This window comes from Rutidosis leptorrhynchoides, chromosome 9 (genome assembly GCF_046630445.1).
Source record: "Rutidosis leptorrhynchoides isolate AG116_Rl617_1_P2 chromosome 9, CSIRO_AGI_Rlap_v1, whole genome shotgun sequence".
NCBI classification, from domain to species: domain Eukaryota; kingdom Viridiplantae; phylum Streptophyta; class Magnoliopsida; order Asterales; family Asteraceae; genus Rutidosis; species Rutidosis leptorrhynchoides.
Genome location: NC_092341.1, coordinates 270430806 through 270439129, shown reverse-complemented (window position 1 = coordinate 270439129; position 8324 = coordinate 270430806). Strand labels below are relative to the sequence as shown.

Genomic DNA, 8324 nt, shown 5'->3' with positions numbered 1-8324 from the left:
ATTATTCTGATAATTATTTCCAGGCCTTTGGTTTATGTATGAAATATTCTCTCTTTGTTCCATTGTTAATTCAATACTGAGACAATCTTTTGTCAAATGTGGTCCTCCACACTGCTCACAACTAATTCGTATTGAGTGTATATCTTTAGTCATCTTTTCCATTCGTCTCTCGACAGCATCTATCTTTGCGGAAATGGAATCTAAGTCATGGCTAGAATCGGCTCTAGCTGCTTTAGATGATCTAACGATATCTTTTTCTTGGTGCCACTCATGTGAGTGGGAAGCAGTGTTATCAATAATTTTATAAGCATCAGTTTCTGTTTTCTTCATAATAGAACCACCAGCTGCTATATCGATGTCTTTTCTTGTAGTGATGTCGCATCCTTGGTAGAATATTTGTACTATTTGACAGGTATCTAAACCATGTTGCGGACATCCTCTTAATAACTTTTCAAATCTTGTCCACGCCTCATATAGAGTTTCATTTGGCTTCTGTGTGAACGTAACAATTTCTCCTTGAAGTCTTACGGCTTTAGATGCAGGAAAGAATTGTTTAAGAAATTTTTCAACTAAAACATCCCATGTATCAATCGCCCCTTCAGGTAACGATTCCAACCAATCTTTGGCTTCTCCTTTTAAAGTCCAGGGAAATAACATGAGATATATCTGTTCATCCTCCACTTCTCGGATTTTAAATAGTGTGCAGATCCTATTAAAGGTACGAAGATGTTCGTTTGGATCTTCCTTCGGCGCACCACTAAATTGGCATTGATTAGTCACCACGTGTAGAATTTGTCCTTTGATTTCATAATCTGGCGCATTTATGTCTGGATGAGTAATTGCGTGACCTTGGCCAGTGCGTTTAGCTCTCATTCGGTCTTCCATACTTAAAGGTTCCAGATTCTCCATAATTGAATTTGTTGAATCCGAATCACTAGAGGATTCTGATTTAATGGTTCGTTCCTCAACAATCTCTGTTTGAATGATTGGTGGTTCCGGAGGAAAGTTTAGTGGTTCAGGATCTATGAATCGTCCCTGAATATTCTCCGGATTCTCAATTTTGAGGTCGGGTTCAAAAAATGGATTATCGGAAATTTGAATTGGAGTACTTGGTCGACTGGATGACGATTCTAAAGAAAAATCAACGGCGGTAATATTTGTTAAATGTCTTGATCTAGTTACAGGTGGTGAACGTACAAAAGGTGGTGAACGTCTTGCTCGGTGCATTCACTGAATATCCTATTAGTTTTTAAAAAGGAAAGAAAAATTATATAAGTTATCCAATTAATAGACTTTTCTGATTTTGCCCACGTTTCGAATAGCCAAAAGATGCAGCAGAGGGGCAGGATTCGTTTGGTCTCAATATAATTGAGGACTGTTTGGCTTCAATAACCCGGTCCACGTACAAATCCAACTATTACTACGAACCAGAAAATTTTGATGTCTATCAATTTAACCACTTAAAATAAATTTTCGTAATTTTAAGAAATTTAGATAAGAAGTAGAATAAAAATCTATGTCCGAAAACTAGAATAGCGAGAAATAAGAAAGAAAAAGAGTGCGTCGGAAAAAGGTCGAAAAATAAAAATAAGAAAGAAAAAAATGACTTATAGAACTTAAAAACACTCGACTAACCCAACCTTATTACTATCACTAACTTAAAATTATAATCGCAAATTGAGATTACTAATTGGAATGATAATTGATACATAGGTAAAAGGCGTCTAAAAATATTAAATCTTACAAGTAAAACTATATCCCAAATGAAAATATCTTAAAAAGAGGTACTAAAACTTAAAAAGGCGTCACAAAATTCTAAAGCACCTAAATCTTAGTCTAAAGAAAAAGCACTTAAGGAATTTTACGGCAAAGCCTAAAAATCTAGAAGTAAAAAAAAATAACTATGGCAAAAACTATATCTAAATACGAGCGAAAAATACAAATATTACGCTAAAATAATTAAAAAGGGAGAAAATATAAAAATATACAAAAAGTTGTAAAAAGTACAATTTTTATAAAAATATTATTTTTATATTATTTATTTATTAAAACTAGTAATTTTACATTAATTAAACTAATTTAACTAAATATATAAATTAAATAAAAAGAAACTTAAAACTAATTATAATAATAATAAATAATTAGGGTTAATAATAATAATAATTAATAATTACCCCGTATTTAATGCCTGATTAGGGTTTCTATCGGCATGTAAGAGTGTCTCCGCGAGTCGCGGTATTCGAAGCTGCAAACTCCGCGAGTCGCGGGGTTCCAATTTTCAGATGACAGGTTAATTAAAATTCGACGCGTTTTTTTTTTATATTCTGTTTTATATTTTCTGTTTAAATAAAAATATTTATATAATAAAAACTTATATTTAAAAACTAAAATAAAAATAGAACTACTTTATAATTTTAAAAATATCTTAAAAATAGATTTATATATATATTAATTTTTTTTTCATTTTTTTTTGTTTTAAATAAAAATATTTAAATAAAACTTATATTTTTATAAAATAAAAATAAAGAAACTTTATAAAACTTAAATATTTAAACAAATCTTAAAAAAATATATAAATTTTTGTTTTCTTTTTATATTTTCGAATAATTAAAAACGTATTTTTACAAAAGTGAATTTTAATAAAAGTAAACTAAAAATAAAAATCTTTTTTTTTAAAAAAAAAAAATTTAGCGTTACGCTTCCGGCTTTTAAGCTAGATTGTTCCCCGGCAGCGGCGCCAAAAATATACTTGATGTCGTGCGAGGTGTATATAAAATAGCTTTATATTTTACAAGGAAATACTATTAAATACGATACAATTTTACACAAGATATTTATTTATTTATAGAATGGATATACTTAAACCTTGCTACAACACTTATAGGCAGTGTACCTAATCGTACAGTAGTGTAGTTTTTAGTAAGTCCGGTTCGTTCCACAGGGAAAATCTTTAAACAAATATTAACGCTATATTAGTTTACTTTTATAAAAATACAAATATATGTATAAGTAATATTATTATTATAAAGGGGGGTTTTTACCGTTTAATGACCGGTTTGCCGATTTTAAAACTTTATTCGCAGTTAAAACCAAATGTAAAATATTAAATAAATAAAAGACTTAATTTAAAGCGTAAAGTAAATAACGATAATGAAATTGCGAATAATAAAAGTGCGATAAAATAAACTTGTGATTAAAAAGTACGATAATTAAAAGTGCAATTAAATACAATAACAATAAATAAAAGTGTTATAATTAGAAGTGCAATTAAATATAAAATAAAAGGAATTAAATATGAAATAAAAGAATTATGCTTATTTAAACTTCCGTAATCATGATGTTTGACGTGTTGATTTTAGTTTTATGCCCATGGGTTAATTGTTCTTTGTCCTGGATTATTTAATATGTCCGTCTGGTTTTTGTCCATAACAGTCCATCAGTCATAAATATAAAGTGCAAGTGTCCTCGCCAAATTATCCTTATACCCGAAGTTAAATATTCCAACTAATTGGGGACTTAAACTGTAACAAGATTTTAATACTTTGTTTAATAATTACACCAGGTTATCGACTGCGTGTAACCCAAGGTTTTAATACTCTATTATCAATTATGTCAAGTGTCCTTGTACATAATTTCACCCCTGTTTTAATAATTCTAGTGGCTATTAATCCATTCCCGTGTCCGGTTAAATGAACAATTATTCGTACATATAAATATCCCGCCCATCGTGTCCGATCGAGTGTATATGGTTATTTATAGGGACGTCTAATTGTAAATCTTTATATTAAAATTAACAAACTATCATTTAGTTAAACAAATATAAAGCCCATTAATAGCCCATAGTCTAATTTCCACAAGTGTCGTTCTTTTGTCCAAACCCCAATTATTGTACAAAGCCCAATAACCCAATTTTAGTAATTAGCCCAACATCATGATTACTTCATTTTAAATAAGCATAATAATAACTTAGCTACGAGACATTAAATTAAAAAGGTTGAACATAACTTACAATGATTAAAAATAGCGTAGCGTTACACGGACAGAATTTTGACTTACACCCTTACAACATTCGCTAGCATACCCTTATTATTAGGATTTAAAATTAAAATTAAAATTAAAATATAAATATAAATATAAATATTACGTATAGATATAGAGAGATTGATATATATTGATATTTTTTTACGATCAGAATGCGCGAGCTTTATAGGCAGTTTCAACATTTGGGGCTCCGCGACTCGCGGCCCTTTTCTTCTTCAAACTCCGCGAGTCGCGGAGTTCGTTTTTACAGCTCATTCAGCCTTGGCTCTTTGTTTGCCGACGATTTTAAATAATAATATAATATATATATAATTTTTAAGAATTATTTATATATTATATTATATTCATGTGCATAGTTGACTTGTAATTTTTAGTCCGTTGCGTCGAGTGTTGAGAGTTGACTCTGGTCTCGGTTCCGGATTTTCGAACGTCCTTGCGTACAATTTAATATCTTGTACTTTGCGTTTTGAATCTTGTACTCTTGTAATTTCAAGACGTTTCTTATCAATAATTGGAACCTCTTTGATTGTATTTTGTACTTTTGAGCTTTTTGGTCGTTTGCGTCTTCAATTCTTCGAATCTGTCTTTTGTCTTCACCTTTTATTATTTAAACGAATATCACTTGTAAATAGAACAATTGCAACTAAAAGCATGTCTTTCTTGAAGAATAATGCTATGAAATATATGTTCGTTTTTAGCATTATCACCCGTTATGGTCATTATGAGTTTCTCGTGATGCCATTCGGTTTAACCAACGCACCTGCTGTATTCATGGATCTCATGAATCGAGTATGCAAACCCTACCTGGACAAGTTCGTTATCGTCTTCATAGATGATATCCTCATCTATTCCAGAAGTGAAGAAGAACATGAACAACATCTTCGACTAGTGTTGGAACTTTTGAGACAAGAGCAACTTTATGCCAAATTCTCCAAGTGTGAGTTTTGGTTGAAGGAAGTCCACTTTCTGGGTCATATTGTGAGCAACCAGGGTATCAAAGTTGACCCCACAAAGATCGAAGCTATCAGCAAGTGGGAAACTCCCACTACTCCTACTCATATCCGCCAATTTTTAGGCCTTGCCGGTTATTACCGAAGATTCATTGAAGTTTTCTCTCTGATTGCACGTCCTTTGACTGCATTAACTCATAAGGGGAAGAAGTTCGTTTGGGAAACCGAGCAAGAGTCGGCATTTCAAACCCTGAAGCAGAAGTTAACCACCGCACCTATCTTATCACTTCCCGAAGGCAGTGATGATTTTGTTGTGTACTGTGATGCCTCAAAAAATGGTTTTGGTTGCGTATTGATGCAAAGAACGAAGGTTATTGCTTACGCCTCTCGGCAACTGAAGATTCACGAAAAATTACACAACGCATGATCTTGAACTTGGAGCCGTTGCCTTTGTACTAAAACTGTGGAGACACTATCTTTATGGAACCAAGAGTACTATCTTCACCGATCACAAAAGCCTCCAACACATTTTTGACCATAAGCAGCTGAATATGAGACAGCGACGATGGATCGAGACGTTGAACGACTATGATTGTGAACTGCGTTATCATCCCGGAAGGGCAAATGTTGCATCTGATGCCTTGAGCCGAAAGGAGAGAACGGTACCTCTTCGTTTCCGTGCCTTGAACATCACCATTCAGACGAATCTCAATAACCAGATCCGCGTAGCTCAAGATGAAGCTCTCAAGGAGGAGAATATTTCTCAAGAGCACTTGAACATTCTCGTTTCTCGATTTGAGGTCAAGGAGACTGGACTCCGATACTCTGCCAGAAGAATTTGGGTGCCTAAATATGGAGATTTACGGAGCCTTATTCTAGACGAAGCCCACAAGTCAAGGTATTCAATTCATCCAGGAGCTGGTAAGATGTACCACGACCTCAAGGTTCAGTATTGGTGGCCGAACCTCAAAAGGGATGTTGCAGCTTATGTTGGAAAGTGTTTGACTTGTTCCAACATCAAAGCCGAGCATCAGAAGCCGTCTGGATTACTCCAACAACCCGAAATCCCGCAATAGAAGTGGGAAGGAATAACAATGGATTTCATCACGAAGCTATCGAAGACGGTAGGAGGTTATGATACCATCTGGGTTATCGTTGACCGTCTTACCAAATCTGCACACTTCCTAGCCATGAAGGAAACTGATACAATGGAGAGACTGGCGCAATTATACATAAAGGAAGTTGTATCTCGCCACGGTGTACCCATATCGATTATCTCAGATCGCGACACCCGTTTCGCTTCTAGGTTTTAGCGTTCTTTACAAGAAGCCTTGGGAACGCGTCTCGACATGAGCACTGTATATCACCCGCAAACTGACAGACAAAGCGAACGAACGATTCAGACTTTGGAGGACATGTTACGTGCTTGCGTTATTGATTTCGAAAAAGCTTGGGAAAACCATTTGCCGCTAGCCGAATTTTCTTACAACAACAGCTATCATTCGAGTATTAATGTCGCTCCTTTCAAAGCGTTGTATGGCCGCAAGTATCGTTCTCCTATTTTTTGGGCTGAAGTAGGTGAGAAGAAAATCACCGGACCCGAGTTAGTCCATGAGACAACGGAAAAGATTATTCAAATTCAAGCGAGGCTCAAGACGGCCCGTGATCGTCAGAAGAGTTATGCCGACCTTAAACGCGGGGATCGCGAATTTCATCGGCGACCGCGTTATGTTAAAAGTCGCACCTTGGAAAGGTGTAATCCATTTCGGAAAACGTGGAAAGTTGAACCCGCGATACATTGGTCCTTTTGAAGTTTTGGAACGTGCTGGACCCGTTGCTTACCGTTTGGATCTTCCAACTCAATTGAGCTCCGTTCATCCTACCTTCCATGTATTGAATCTGAAGAAGTGTCTTGCGGAACCAGAACTCGTCATACCACTTGAGGAGCTTACGATTGATGACAAACTCCATTTCGTGGAAGAACCTGTCGAAATTATGGACCGTGAGGTCAAGACCTTGAAACGCAACAAGATTCCGATTGTCCGAGTACGGTGGAATGCAAAACGAGGACCAGAGTTTACTTGAGAGTGGGAGGATCAAATGATGCAGAAGTATCCTCACCTCTTCCTGACTCTACCGTCTACCTCAGCCTAAAATTTCGGGATGAAATTTTCATTGACAGGTGGGTAATGTAACGACCCGACTTTTTCGACTTGCTTTTGTGCTTTTACGAAACTGCGTATTTGTGCGTACTGGCTATATTATACCCTGGGGACTCCCTACATGTTGATTACTTTCATTTATATGTTAACACATATCATTAAGTACGTAGGATACTTAACTTAACCCTCGGAAGCCTTTATGACCGTTAGTGTTACTTGACGTTTTTAACGAACTGCGTACTGCGTACACGTTTAACTTTTGTCGTAATCGGAATATTATGACTACGAAATACTAATTGTTAGTTTATAATAACAATTACTTGGGTTTTTGGATGCTTAATTACGCTTGGTAATTTACTTGAGCACACTAGTTAGTCTTGTTGGGCTTTCTACCTTGTTGGACCTTAGCCCACCCTACACTAGTTAGTGGACTATTTAATTAGCCCAATTATAAGTAACTAGTGACCCATTAATATGTAAGACAAATGTCCATTTATTAGAGGGAACATACTAGCATTTTTGTCAAGTATTATCCTTAATGTTGCATGGGATCCTAACATAAGCACTAACTTTAGACAACCATTAACCAAAAAGTAAAAAGGTGTCCCCCTTGTCCCCCACTAAACCTACGGCCTAACCACCCCACCCACACCCTCACCACCTATAAATACAAGCCTTATTCCATCCATTTTACACTTGCTTTCATTTGTAATTTACACACACTTACTCTCTAATTCTTTCTCTAGTTCTTTCTCTCTCTAAAAAGCGTAAGTATTTGATTTTTCTTCTTCTTCTTCCTCTCTCTCTCACGAATTCATCATCATCATCATGGGTCTAGCTTTTTAGCTTTTGATCTTGATTACATCTTGTAGATTCAAACATGGAATTGAATCCTTCAAGAACATGGAAGATTCAAGCTTTCTAGCTTTGAATGTTCACCTACTTTGTAGATCTAAATCTTATAGCTTTAATCTTGTTATTTTGTTATAAAGATTCAAACTTGTGTTTGTAATCTTCATGTATCTTAAAGATCCAAGCTTTATGCTTCAAGATCTTTAAGAACACTAAATATCCAAGCTTTTTAGTTTAGGGTCTCATTATTATGTTAAAGATCTTAGCTTTTTAGCTTATGGTCTCATTACTTTCATTATTTTGTTAAAGATCTTAGCTT

General features: G+C 34.9%; 1 non-coding gene across 1 annotated transcript; it reads left to right on the top strand.

Annotated features, from left to right (window-relative positions):
• Positions 1 to 418: 418 nt before the first annotated feature.
• Positions 419 to 525, top strand: LOC139869515 (small nucleolar RNA R71). Its single transcript, XR_011766122.1, has one exon. It is a non-coding gene; the product is annotated as a small nucleolar RNA R71 (small nucleolar RNA).
• Positions 526 to 8324: the final 7799 nt, after the last annotated feature.